The sequence below is a fragment of the Aotus nancymaae genome, unplaced genomic scaffold (assembly GCF_030222135.1).
Source record: "Aotus nancymaae isolate 86718 unplaced genomic scaffold, 86718_ANA_hifiasm-v0.15.2.pri h1tg000057l, whole genome shotgun sequence".
NCBI classification, from domain to species: domain Eukaryota; kingdom Metazoa; phylum Chordata; class Mammalia; order Primates; family Aotidae; genus Aotus; species Aotus nancymaae.
The window spans coordinates 1,644,999-1,658,379 of NW_026988471.1; positions in this window are offsets into that span (position 1 = coordinate 1,644,999).

Consider the following 13,381-nt stretch of genomic DNA (forward strand, 5'->3'; position numbering starts at 1 on the left):
TTTTGCTACAGGAAGCTCATGACCTTTTCTTCAGAATTATGTCTGAACCAGTGATGGAGAGCTGTGACATCTAAAGGGAGTCTGATATTAATTTAGGTCTGGAGCAAATAGCCTAGAATTGCTATAGTTGGGTAGTAAGTTTGCAAAACCTGGAATCCGGATATTACTATATTAGAGTGTACACTGTGCAAAATCAGGCACTAACATAGCCCTCCCTCACTGTATTGGGAAACAGCTCTCCAAGCTAGGTATATATGAGAGAAGGGGTGGTTTATTAATGTATCAATAATAAAGATGGGAAACCCATTTTCATCACAGGAAATTAGCTTCAACTTATCAAAACATCTATAGAGTGACTCAACAGCAAATGGATAAGAGAAATAAGGTGTAGGTGGTTAACTTGCTAAATAGAACAATGAGAAAGAAATTTAGGAGATATATCGTGAAGAAGAGCTGAGATGTCAAGAACAGTTGTGACCAGATAGAATTTGGTTGTGTAACCTCAATGAAATGATTGGGCCAAAAAGGGTAGACCACGAACCTCAGAGCTCATGCATTACTTCTGCAGTTATCCTGGGCTGACCATCCCATCGAATATTAACCAATATTAGGGGAGTCTGGAGCAGGTGGAGATGAAAGCGTCTGTATTCAGATCACTTGGCCTGGTTTTGTAGAACTGGTTTTTTATAGGCAAAATATATCAATATAAATATGAAATATAATTTTGAAATCTAAGACAGCATCGAGAATTTAAGGTTCAGGTGAGGGGTGTCCTACACTGTCCATAGCCTGTTAGGAACCAGGCCCACAGCAGGAGGTGAACGGTGGGCAAGTGCGCATTACCTCCTGGGCTCTGTCGGATTCTCACAGCAGTGTGAACCCCATTGTGAACCGTGTGTGAGAGGGATCTGGGTTTCACTCTCCTTATGAAAATCTAACTAATGCCCGATGATCTGAGGTGAAGCACCTCCACCCCGACATGCTCTGGGGAAAAATTGTCTTCTATGAATGAAACCAGTCCCTAGTGCCAGAAAGGTTGGGGACTGCTGGTTTAGATGATTATAACCAGCAAACTCAGATGATCTAAAAGGTATTTATTCTACCCGAAGTCCATAATTTTAAAAACCATCTACAATTTTATGAAAGTAAGTGCTTTTCATTTCACCCTTAGTGGCCCAATAAATTCACAGATATCCCTATTCCAACAAGACTTTCTACATGACCTGTATACCCTTCAGACTCAGTCTCTGAACTATTTTGCATCTGGGTTTTTTATATCACATTTTATTCCTTTATGCCATCAGGTGAGTAGCTCTGCAATGATTCAAGCTACTTGAAGAAAGGGATGAATGCTTTTTAGCTTATGAGTACATAGGAATAATGCTGGTCCAAATCAGGTTCTTAATAAGGGTATTGTTATTGATTTTTGTAATTAGCTTATGGGTCTCATCCCTGAAGTAAAAAAAAAAAAAAAGACCACTTACTTTATTCAAAATTACATTTTTCTTCATTGTACTGAAAATAGTAGTAATTACCATGGGTATTTAGAAGAGTTTTGGTGCTGAAAATCATTTAGAAAAGAGAATCTAGGAAAAAAACATAGAGGCAGAGAAGATGACGGAGTTCAACAAAAGGAGAAAGATGTACACCCTGGTTTGCACTGTAGTGAATGTTTCACTCTTTCTGAATTTCCAGCATTTGAACCTCTTTCCTACGTCCCAGCCCTCCCCAACATTCGAGCCTCATTAGTAGGTAGGGACTGCCTCCCACTCAAGTTACTAACATAACTAGCTATTTATTTTTCCAACTTCTTTTTCAGCAGAGACTGGAAACGTGGAAATCTACCATTACGACATGCTCATGTTAGAGTTTGAAGTATGTGTTCATCCCACAGAAAAACAGAGCCCTTAAAGATTGTCCTCCGGCAATGGTGGCTGTGTAGCGTAATTGAAAAACAGTGCAGTGTGTAGTTTATGGTGGTTGTAGCAGCGTCCTGAGAAAAACAGCTGTACAACATATTTTTAGGCATTATCACTAATGTGCTAATCTACAAGTTTGAGATTACAGTCATACTAGTAGTTCTGATTTTTATGCTTAGTTCAGTCAGAATATTGACTTGTAACTGGGTACACTAAATGACACATATATCTGTATTAAGAGTGCAGTCAACTCAACCTCTGAGAAACAGGAGTTTTGTTATCTTTCCTGGTAGAAAACATCTCGTAAGATAGGAATTTGTCAGCTCATGGTACACGGTAGGAAACCAATTAAATGGTCAGCCATGACCATATGAAATAAGTTACTGCAATGGATGGGTGGTCTACAAAGTTCTTACTTGATGTATGGAACTGAAGGAACTTGGCGTCTGTGCACAGGTGTTGGACCTGAGCCCCACCATTTGCAGTTTCTCACTCAATCTCAGAAATAAGTTGGCTTCTGGACTCGGGACATCTAGAATGAAGAAATGCCTTTAAAGAAAGATCTTGCAGTAGCATCGTGAACATAAATGTTGTTTCCCAGCTGGCCTTACAGCTGTTTGTCAGAGTGATTCTGTATTTGAGAATAGAAATGCCCCTACCTTCTGGGAATCATTGGACTTTGGCCTGCCTTCTCTCCTGGGAACACAGAATACCAAGTGGTCCACTTGAGAAAGATGTACAGGGAGCCAGGCTGGTGATGCATGCTCAGTGGGACCTTAAGCCCTCCCTGCATTTCCCCAAAATTCCTACGGGCAGAGATGAAAGCGATGTATTTATAAGTCAGGTGTAGTGGTGCACACCTGTAGTCCTAGCTACTCAGGAGGCTGAGGCAGGCATATCACTGGAGCCCAAGAGTTCAAGGCTGCAGGGAGCTATGATTGTGCCACTGCACTCCACACTAAGTGACATATGAGACTCAATTTTTAAAGAAAGATGCTTTCAGTAGCTGGCAGAATCCCCTTTCTGGATCCCTAATAAATGCACTATCAAAATAATAAACCAAAAGCATGGTGGCGTTGCTGGGGAAATCATAGCTGTAAAGTTGCCATAGGTGATAATGGCAGCACGCTTGTCTTATCTTCCTTCATTCATTGGTGGACTAGCACAGAAGGCAGGATTCTGGAGAACTGTGGTGAGTTACTGTGAGCTGATGGAGGACAAGGCTCCGAATGTAGCTTCTCCACTCCAGCAAATCCTCACAGCTCCCACCACCAGGAAATGGATGTTATCCCAATGAGAGGATGAGACCAAGTTTAGTTTTTCTTCATATTTAAGGAACAACAGCACATCTTTAGTCTTATCTTAGATTACATTAATTCTTTGTCTTTTCAGAAAATCCACTTTCTCTCTGCCCAGCGGATATAAGGCTGGCACACTACAGCAATGACAGAACTCTGCAAGAACCTGTAGAGGAGGGACCAGTATTTGCTCTACATTTCTTGACAAGATAGAGACTTACTAGAGACCAGGTGAATTCAACAAAAATATAGGGATCCGCACCTTATAAAGTTACTGGAATCTGATTGTCTGGGGAATGGCCAGGTTATGTTTGTAAACAGAAAGGCAAGAAGTTTTGCCTTCCACTCCTGGCTTTCTCTTTTTGGAGGCTCAGGCAACTGTGAGAACACCTGCATAGGGTTTAGGTGTTCACTGAAGGGATTGACACAGATTATCAAAGGAATACAGGGGTCGCTACACAGCAAGCCCGGGGAGGGCGCTGCTCTGACTTTAGGGCCATGAACTGAAAGCCCCTCCTGTTTTCCTCTTAAATCGGACATCTTGGTGGACTAATGACTAACCTAAAAGCAAAAAGAAGATTCGTTGGGGCATTTTTCAGTGATGCCAGGTTCAGTCATAACAGCCAGAGGAAGACTAGGGCTGCCCACACTGAGAACTCATCTCTCACAGAGCACACACCATCCGATACGGTGAGCAGCTCTGACCTACTGAGAAGCTGACTGGACACAGAGGGACCAGGACGTAGCAGGGCAGGAGGGGTGTCATAAATGCCAATGCTCACCTTGCAGACAAAAGACTTAGAATATTCAACTGCATTTATCTTCCTTCCTGTGCCACGTGCATCTTTACATGAATTAATTTTCTGCTTTCCTCACTCTTTCCCATGTCATTTTAAGGTGATAGTGGCCTGTAGCACGCAGTGCGTTGACATGGAATTATGGCAGAATAGAGAAGAAATTGACACAAGCTAGGAGTCCTGGACTGGGAGCTGAGCACAGAGAATCAAGCCATTCCTTTCTAAGAATGGGGTGGAACATTCTCTATCAGGAGAGGATTGCGCTGAGATGCATGAGTGCTTCTTAGGGCTGTGTGCTGATGCGGGGCGGCATGGGATGGAAACAGCAGATGCTTCCCCCGTGTTGATGCTTCATGGGGGAAGGTTCTGACCTCAGAGCCGGAGCAGGTGGAGAAGGGTTCTCCGGTGAGTGCAGGATTGGAGGAGGCACTGGAGCTGTTCTGAGTGAACTCTCTCAGCCGTGCAGCCTGGACACTGGAAATGGTCACAGCCCTCTCCCCTCATCTCCCACTCTTGGGCATTCGGCAAACTACCAATATCTTCTTAATAAACGGCCTTTTCTGCTGAAATGAGTCCTTGGTTTCCTTTGCTTTTTTCTCAGAGCTTTCACTGATACAAGACACAGACACAGAACACCAAGACACACACATGCACAAACACCTAAACCCTGGGCCTCTCAAGGTGACAGCACAAGCTCTGGCGCAGTCTCTCCTTTTCTACCTCTCATCATGGATCTGCTGCCATCACTCACCCTAAATCCTGGCCTATTTGCTTTCTGTGAAGTAGTCTCGTTCATTCATTAAGATCTTCTGAGGGTTCTGTGCGGAGTGGCCCCGCTCCATACAAACCTGATGGAGTCCTAGCTCCAAAACTTCTTTCTCTCTCAGCTGCAAGTACAAAATCCCTTATGCTCCAGAAAGGAAATAAATTGCTCCACAATCCAAATCCTATCAGAAATGAAACAAGTAAGGAGGCTTAAAAAAACACATAAACTGGGCCGGGCGCGGTGGCTCACACCTGTAATCCCAGCACTTTGGGAGGCCGAGGCAGGTGGATCACGACATCAAGAGATCGAGACCATCCTGGTAAACGTGGTGAAACCCTGTCTCTACTAAAAATACAAAATATCAGCTGGGCATGGTGGCGCGTGCCTGTAATCCCAGCTACTCAGGAGGCTGAGGCAGGAGAATTGCGTGAACCCAGGAGGCGGAGGTTGCGGTGAGCCGAGATCGCGCCATTGCACTCCAGCCTGGGTAACAAGAGCGAAACTCCGTCTCAAAAAAACAAACAAACAAACAAACAAAAAAACCCATAAACTTTATGGTACTCTTAGTTGCCAACCCTTTTGTTGTATCAAACTGGAAGAAACTTTGCAAGGAGAAATATCTTAGCAATGCATCTTTGATGTGTGGTCTTATTAATTTGTAATAAAGGACAATTCCTGTTTTGTCTTTTAATACACCACACAGCAGGTGTTCTGCTTCCCAGTTATGTACTAAAAGCGCCTTTGTCTTCTATCTTATTGTATTCTTGTGATAGACATAGGAGCCATCCAAGCAGCATCAGGACCCATGTGTGTCTCTGAGGCTTGCTGAAAATGCAGCATCTCGGGTCCTTCTGAGACCCACTGACTCAGGATCTGCACTTCTACCTAATCCTGCATACAGAAGGTGATCTGTATGCACAGTAAAGTTTGAGAAACATTAGACTAGATCATTGCCTTCCAAAAGATATATACTGTAAGCCTCATGTTTATTCTAATAATTTTGAAATAGAAACAGGTGAAATAAGCTTTGATGATTCATTTTACTTGGTACATATAAACTATTATTTCAAAATGTAATCATCATACAACTTATAATGAGGTATTTTACAGTTTTAAAAACAATCTGGTGTGTGTTCTGCATTCAAAACCCCCACAGTTGGTACCAGCAGCGTTTCAAGTGTTCAGTTGCCACACACAGCCGGTGACTGCCATGTTGAATTCTCAGAGAGAACCCACCAGCTCTTTCCTCTGGCTTCACACTGTTATAGGTCTGCTGGACTTCCCCTTGTCTAAAGAAAGCATAGAAATGCCCTATGGAGGAATGTGAAATGCTATCGATAACCAAAGACCCAGCAAATTTTCACACAAAGACATAAATATTAATAATATTTGTTGACTGGCTGAATGCGTGAATATTTACTCAACATGAGGACACGTGCTCCGCCTCCTGCGCTGGCCCTTAAGAATGTCTTTCTGGCTCCTTCTCTTTTGCCTGCATCAATGCTGGCGCCTGGTTGTTACTGTATGATCTTGTAACTTTGGTTCTAGTTAGATACCTTTAGTTGTATGTAACTAAAAGAAAGGCGTGGGATATTCTGCAGGTTTGGAGTTTGAGAACTGGGCCAGTGCTCTTTATTCTGTATCTACTCTTCCTGCCTCACTTTTCCCTGGGTCCCCAGGGTCGGCTGTCTGTCCTGTGACTGCCTCAGGCCCTTCCCAGGAAGCCTGTGCGTTCCCTGGGGCTCGGGACTTGCGTCTCTGTTTGACTTGCTCTGCTATTCATTCCGTAACCTTTCTGAAAGTCCAGTGTGGACAACAGCATATCTTGTATTGGCTTTTAGATCTTTTCCCAGTGTAAATTTCAGAGGCATCTCCTGACAACATTCTGTGATTGATGGCAAGTTTTACACCAGGGTGGCTGAGACTTGCTTCTTCAGCACTATTTCCGAATGTATGCATTCATGAGCTGTGCTGTTTTTTCCTTGAACCTACTTTCACCCTCATCTGAAAAGAATTCTCAAGGCTGGGGTTGAATTTCGTGTTATTTTACGGAGGCCATGAGAAGTGGTGTTTGGAGCCCCACTATATAAATTTATCTTAAATAGTTGCCTAATGCAGACAATCTAATTTATAGAATTGGAATCTCATTTTCCAAATTCACTTAAAATATAAACACAAGCAGATGTTAGAATGACAGGAAATGAGAAGAGAAAAGGCTGCCTTGAGATGATCAACATCATAGTTTAGAAAACTGAAGTCTAGAAGGGTGGTGACCAGTCTATCACTGATGAGGGAAAAAGTGACAGAGGGAGACAGAGAGCCAAAGACAGAGATAGAGACAGGCAGACAGAGACAGAAAGAGATCCTTTAAGCTGCCACAGTCACTCACTCGGGAGGGAGTTCTAGCCTGCAGGAATAATGGTTTGTCTATTAAAATGATACTCTCTTAAAGACATCTAAAAATGTTTGGTTAGCAGGAAATTAAAAATTCGTTTCTAGGCCACTAGAGCTCAGATTGGAACATTGACTCAGATTTGAATATGTGTATCTGCACCATGGGTTTCAAGCCTGGTCTCACTGAATTTGCTACGTTCCTTTAACCAGCTCTAAGTGAGAGAAGGACCTCACAAAATACCTTCCACATATTTTTTACTTAATTTGAAAGTCAGAAGATACACTTACAAAATAATATGAGTGGTTTAAAAAATACTCAGATTTAACGTATACAACATATTCTTTTCTCTTTCATCAGGATTATATTTATTCCAGAGCTTTATATTGTTTAAGACAAGCCTTAAGTTATTCGAGATAAGTTTGGGATACTTTCAGGTTGTCTGGCATATCTTATGTAACTTCTTCATTGCAGAAAAATCTTTATTCTTGGAAGATGAATGTCTAGAAAGAGCTAAAATTGTTAAAATATACATTCTAGTAAATAAAATACATTATCCATTCATTAATAATTTTCAGACAAAAAAGTACAATGTATTCAAGAGATAACAAGGCAAATTTTTAAATGTATGCCTTAAAAGCTAGGACCAAAAGATGGGTCTCAAAGAAAAAACATGTGTTGGTCACAGCCATTTAAGTCCTTGTACACCCTCCAAATGCCAGCCACGTGAAACCCCGGCTAGAATCCGCTTCCGAGGTCTCCTGGCTTCTTTAGCCCTTGACATTGTGAAGAACACCAGAGGCAGATTGAGCACATTTAATGATGCAAGAAAGAGTCAGAGATCTGAAAGTATCCAGCAAAGCCAGCATGCAGGCAAAAAGAAGATAACAACTGTTCTAACAGGAGCACGGGTCTTAGTAATGGTGCGGAGTTAGACCCTGGGGTAGGTCAAGGGTCGACTTGCAGCATGACCTCCGGCAGCAGCTGAGCATCAAAACAGAATGCACAGAGAACAATCAGATCAGTCCTTGTCCTGCAAGACCCGCGCGTGTTCCATGGGGACACTTAGTAGGTCCTCAGCAGAAAACGCCCCCTCCCTACCACTCCTACCAAGGAGCACTGTGAGATCAGGAAGAGAAAGACAGCAAAGCGAGAGAAGGGCCATAGAAACCAGAAGGGGCTGAGGGGCAGGGGGAGGAGAGAGCCCTGGGGGGTTTCCGAGGAGAGCTGTGGAGATCGGCAGGCCTGATGTCACAGGCATGGCAACGAGGGAGGTGAAAACGCATGTTTATTGACATATAGTGTGTGTACTTAAAGCATCTTAGATTTGTTCTCATTTCATTTTTCAAGTTTTATGTTTATTGTCATCAATTAGAAAATGCAAATAAAGAATAAAAAAGCATGGAGTTCCACCACCAGCTTTAATGCAATTAATGTTCTGTTATGCTCAGACATTTTTTAAACATTGTTTTCTACTTGTTACACTAATCATAAAATAATAAAATCCATTCATCTGGCCTTTCCTTAGCAACGTCTTTAAAGAAAATATGAAACATCTATCTTTACATTTTCAATATCCCCATTTTATAAAGAGAACTGAATGGTCACTTATGCAATACAACAATAATTGCAAAAATTAAAGACAAAAGAAAAACTTAGAAATATGGTAGACTCACTTATCTTGATACTTGAGAAAACAGGCCTCAAGGAATTAAGAATGTTACCTCCACTAAGACCTTTTTATTTGTTGTGACTGCCAGCCCAGTACATTCAATGATTTAATTATTTAATGGAGTCCAAAAATCACAAGATAGGTAAGACAGTCTCCAAATATGTGCCAGGATTTTGGCCAGGATTTTATATTCAACTTAATGCTAGAGGTCCTAACTAATATAATTCCAGTGCAGACAGTATAATTGTAAACATAGAGAAGTAAGGTGCAATTTCTGCGTGCAGAATTACCACTCCGCCGGCACTCTGGCTCCATGCAGCCGTGCCGGCCCTGGTGGTGCTGTGGGCTGACACCCTGAACCCACACAGCACCCTGCCTGGATCTGGGCATCGGCCTTGTGGCTTCCCAGCTTTGAGACCTTCAGCAGGTGGGCCTCGTGCCTGAGTTTTCTCCTATGAAAAATGAGGAAAACAGCAGCATCTGCTTCCTAAGGTTGTTCTGACAATTCCAAGAGTTGATTCCTATAAAGCGAGCAAAATGTGTCCACACCTAATACGTTCAATCAATGCTAGAGGATACACTGTTACCATTTTTGTGACTATAAACACGACATTGGTTCCCTCTAGGGAGGAATGCTGGGGAATAAAGGAAATGAAAATTTGGGTGAAAACAGGAGGACCTAACTTATATTCGGTGTTGTTTTTTAAAAAATAAAACAAAAATGACAACATGTTAACATTAGCTAATTTATACTTGGTATTATGTACTTTGCAAATTTTTCTACATATCTGAAAATACTTGTAGTTTAAAGTAGATATAATATTTATCAGCATAGCCTAATACCATTTTATCTCTAGCTTAATCTCCTCCAAATGTAACGGTATAGATATATAGTCTTTTCTATTTTGTTTTGTAACCTTTCTAAGTTATAAAATAAAATTTAAAAAGATACAGGAATATGACACAGAACAGATGCAGAGAAAATAAATTCTTCTGAAAGAAACCACTCTGTTGACCTCCACTCAGGTCAAAAAATAGGACTTTGTCAGGCCCCACCCCAGGCCTCTCCACATGCTCTGTCCCTACCACAATGGCCTCCTTCCTCCTCAAATTCACCACAATCATAAAGTTTCCCACGTTTCCCTTAACTTCAGGTGCATGGTGTAGTTCAGCGTGTTCTTCTATCCTCTGCGTTTCCTGCCTAGGGCATCCTGGACTCCAGCCTTCAGCAAGATTGAGTTCCAAACCTGAGGCCTGCCTTTCGTGGGGCTTCACGTTTCCATCAGGAAGCACGTCATCTTTGGGAAATTTTGGTGGTGTTATCAGTGGCTGCTGCTCAGTGACTACATAAATGGATTCCGTGGAGACCACAAAATACTGACATTCTAATTTAATCATTTAATTTTTCCTTATTAGATGTGTGTGTATATATATATATATATATATATTTTTTTTTTTTTTTTGAGATGGAGTCTCACTCTGTCACCCAGGCTGGAGTGCAGTGGTGTGATCTCGGCTCACTGCAACCTTTACCTCCTGCCTCAGCCTCCTGAGTAGGTGAGATTACAGGTGTGTGCCACCACAACCAGCTAAGTTTTGTGTTTTTAGTAGAGACGGGGTTTCACCTTGTTGGTCAGGCTAGTCTCGAATTCCTGATCTCACGATGCACCTGCCTTGGCCTCCCAAAGTGCTGGGATTGCAGGCGTGAGCCACTGCGCCCAGCCTAGATGGAATATTTTATAAGGAGAAGCTTCCCTCACCTGCACTATTTGGTTTCTGGTAGACTTCATGTGGGAAAGGCAAAATAAGAGCTTGATTCTTTTCTTTTCTACTGTTGTCAAGATAATGAATTTGTTTCCTATCATCCTTCAAAGGTGATTGTTTAGTTTTTAAAAAACTTTTTCTATGAGGTGGATATAAACGTATTTATCAGGCTTCTGTGCATTGTAATTATCCTCCTAATTGAAGCTCAAGTTGTTCCATCTTTGGATAGAGCAGCCTCTTCACGGTGAACCTTGTGTCTTCGAGGCTACGCCAGTAGTCTTTGACAGCTTTCCTTCTGTTTGGTGTGTCACGGTGTCCCGGGCTTATTTTGTACTTTTCTGCTCCATTTTTCTGAGAACTTCTAATTTCCTTTACTGAGAAATGATATTTCTAGACCACAGTCTGGGTGCTAGGGCTGAATTATTTCTAGGCTTTTTCAGTGAACACAGCTTGGAGATCAAACAAGTTACAAGTTCACACTGATACTTCCCACCGTATTCAGAACCACAGGCTTTTCATGTAGCCTCTTATTGTATTAGTCTGTTCTCATGCTGCTAATAAAGGCATCCCCCAAAGTGGGCAATTTATAAAGGAAAAAGGTTTAATTCACTCACAGTTTCATGTGGCTGGGGAGACCTTAAATTATGGCTGAAGGCGAATAAGGAGCCACGTCATGTCCTACATGGCAGCAGGCAAGAGAACACGTGCAGGGAACTCCTTATCCATGTATCACTATCAAGAGAACAGCACGGGAAAAACCCACCCTCACGATTCAGTTCCCTCCCACTGGGTCCCTCCCATCACCCATGGGAATTATGTGAGCTACAATTCAAGGAATGATTTGGCTGGGGATACAGCCACACCGTATCACTTATGTAGCTCACATCTACTTTCTTCTATTTAAAAAAATCTATCAAGGACTCAGCAGATGATTTATTTAAAATATCCCCTAATTTCTTTCGCTTTCTTTAGCCCTAAAAAGCGTATTAGTCACAAAATGACAGTACTAAATATTACCACCATCAATATGATTACTGAGAAGTTACAAAATTGTTTTGCCAACTGGTTGTCTTGTTCTTCCTCCATTTTTATGGTCAAACTGTAGTTATATTGTTAAAGGATAAAACTGTTAAATGGTATCCTTCCTACCTTTTACCTGCATTTAGTGTAATGTCTATGAGGAGCTGTCTGTTTAGTGATGGTATAGTTTCTCCATTCAAAACTGTTTCATGATTTTGGTTCACAGAAGCTCACTGTCTAGAAGGTTCAAGAAAAACTTATGGGACCACATTCCCTGAGGCTTAAGGGTGCTGTTTGGCTGGATATAAAAATCCTTGGTTCACCTTTCTTTCAGGATCTTACAAAGCTCACTCCATTCTTGTGTACAAATTTCCACCAAGCAAGACTGTCCAGGATTCCGTCAGCACTCTCACCTGAACTGCCATATCCTGGACCCACCTGCCTGCCCTCCTTCCAGGTTCATCTGGACGAACCCATCTCCCAATCCCCACATTTCCTTTGAGCGTCCCTGTTCCCACTCTCCTTGCCTTGACTGAAACCTGACGCCTTCTGTGGCTCTTCACCATCCTCCCGAGGGTCTTTCAAAGGGGCTTGTCTCTTTGCTCACAGAACCAATGAGGTGAAGTAGCACCCTGTTTTGTTCACTCATGTCACACTAATACTCAGCAACACACTTGGCAATAGTTAGCTGCCTACTGAATGTGTTAATTGAACAAATGAATGGATGATGAATGAATGAATGAGCACATTGGACCAGCAAAATGTAAGAGAAGCTAAAGCCATTTAAAAGAAGGGAAAGAAAGAAAAAATAATTTTCAGAGCAATCCCTGGAATTAAAAACCAAGGCTTCCCTCACAAGTGATCAGCCTGTGTTGTGCGATACACTGAGAGAAGCTTATGCCAGAACTGGAGGGACTTGAAGAAGTACAGTTTTTTTTTGTAATTCAATTTCCAATTTTTAGCTTTTTGAGGAACATCCATACTGTTTTCTATAATGGCTGTGCCAATTTTTATTTCTATCAATAATATACAAAGATTCTCTTTTTTTCTAAATCTTTGCCAACGTTTATTATCTTTTGATTTTACTTATTTTTTTATTTAAATTTTTTAAATTATACTTTAAGTTCTGGGGTACATGTGCAGGTGTGCAGGTTTGTTACATAGGTATGCACGTGCCATGGTGGTTTGCTGCATCCATCCCCCTGTCATCTACATTAGGTATTTCTCTTATTGTTATCCCTCCCCAACTGGAGATCGTTAAAAAATCAGGAGACAACAGATGCTGGAGAGGATGTGGAGAAATAGGAGTGCTTTAACACTGTTGGTGGGAGTGTCAATTAGTTCAACCATTGTGGAAGACAGTGTGGCGATTCCTCAAGGATCTAGAAATAGAAATGCCATATAATCCAGTAATCCCATCACTGGGTATATACCCAAAGGATTATAAATCATTCAATTATAAAGACAAATGCACACATGTTTATTGTGGCACTGTTTACAATATCAAAGAAGTACTATTAAAAAATAAGTAGATTTTAGAACCCTATAGTTGATTCCAGTTCATCTTAATTACTTCACCTCTTTTCACCTCTGACTCTGTCTTCAAAGAAAACAAGGAGGAGACTGAACTCTCGATTAAAAGAAGACTTATCCACCACCCTTCAAGGAACTGGGCAAATTTTAGGAGGGTTTCCCATGGCTCTCCTCTGCTTCTGTCATCTTATTTGGGCCTTCTTCTGGTTTAACCTTCTCC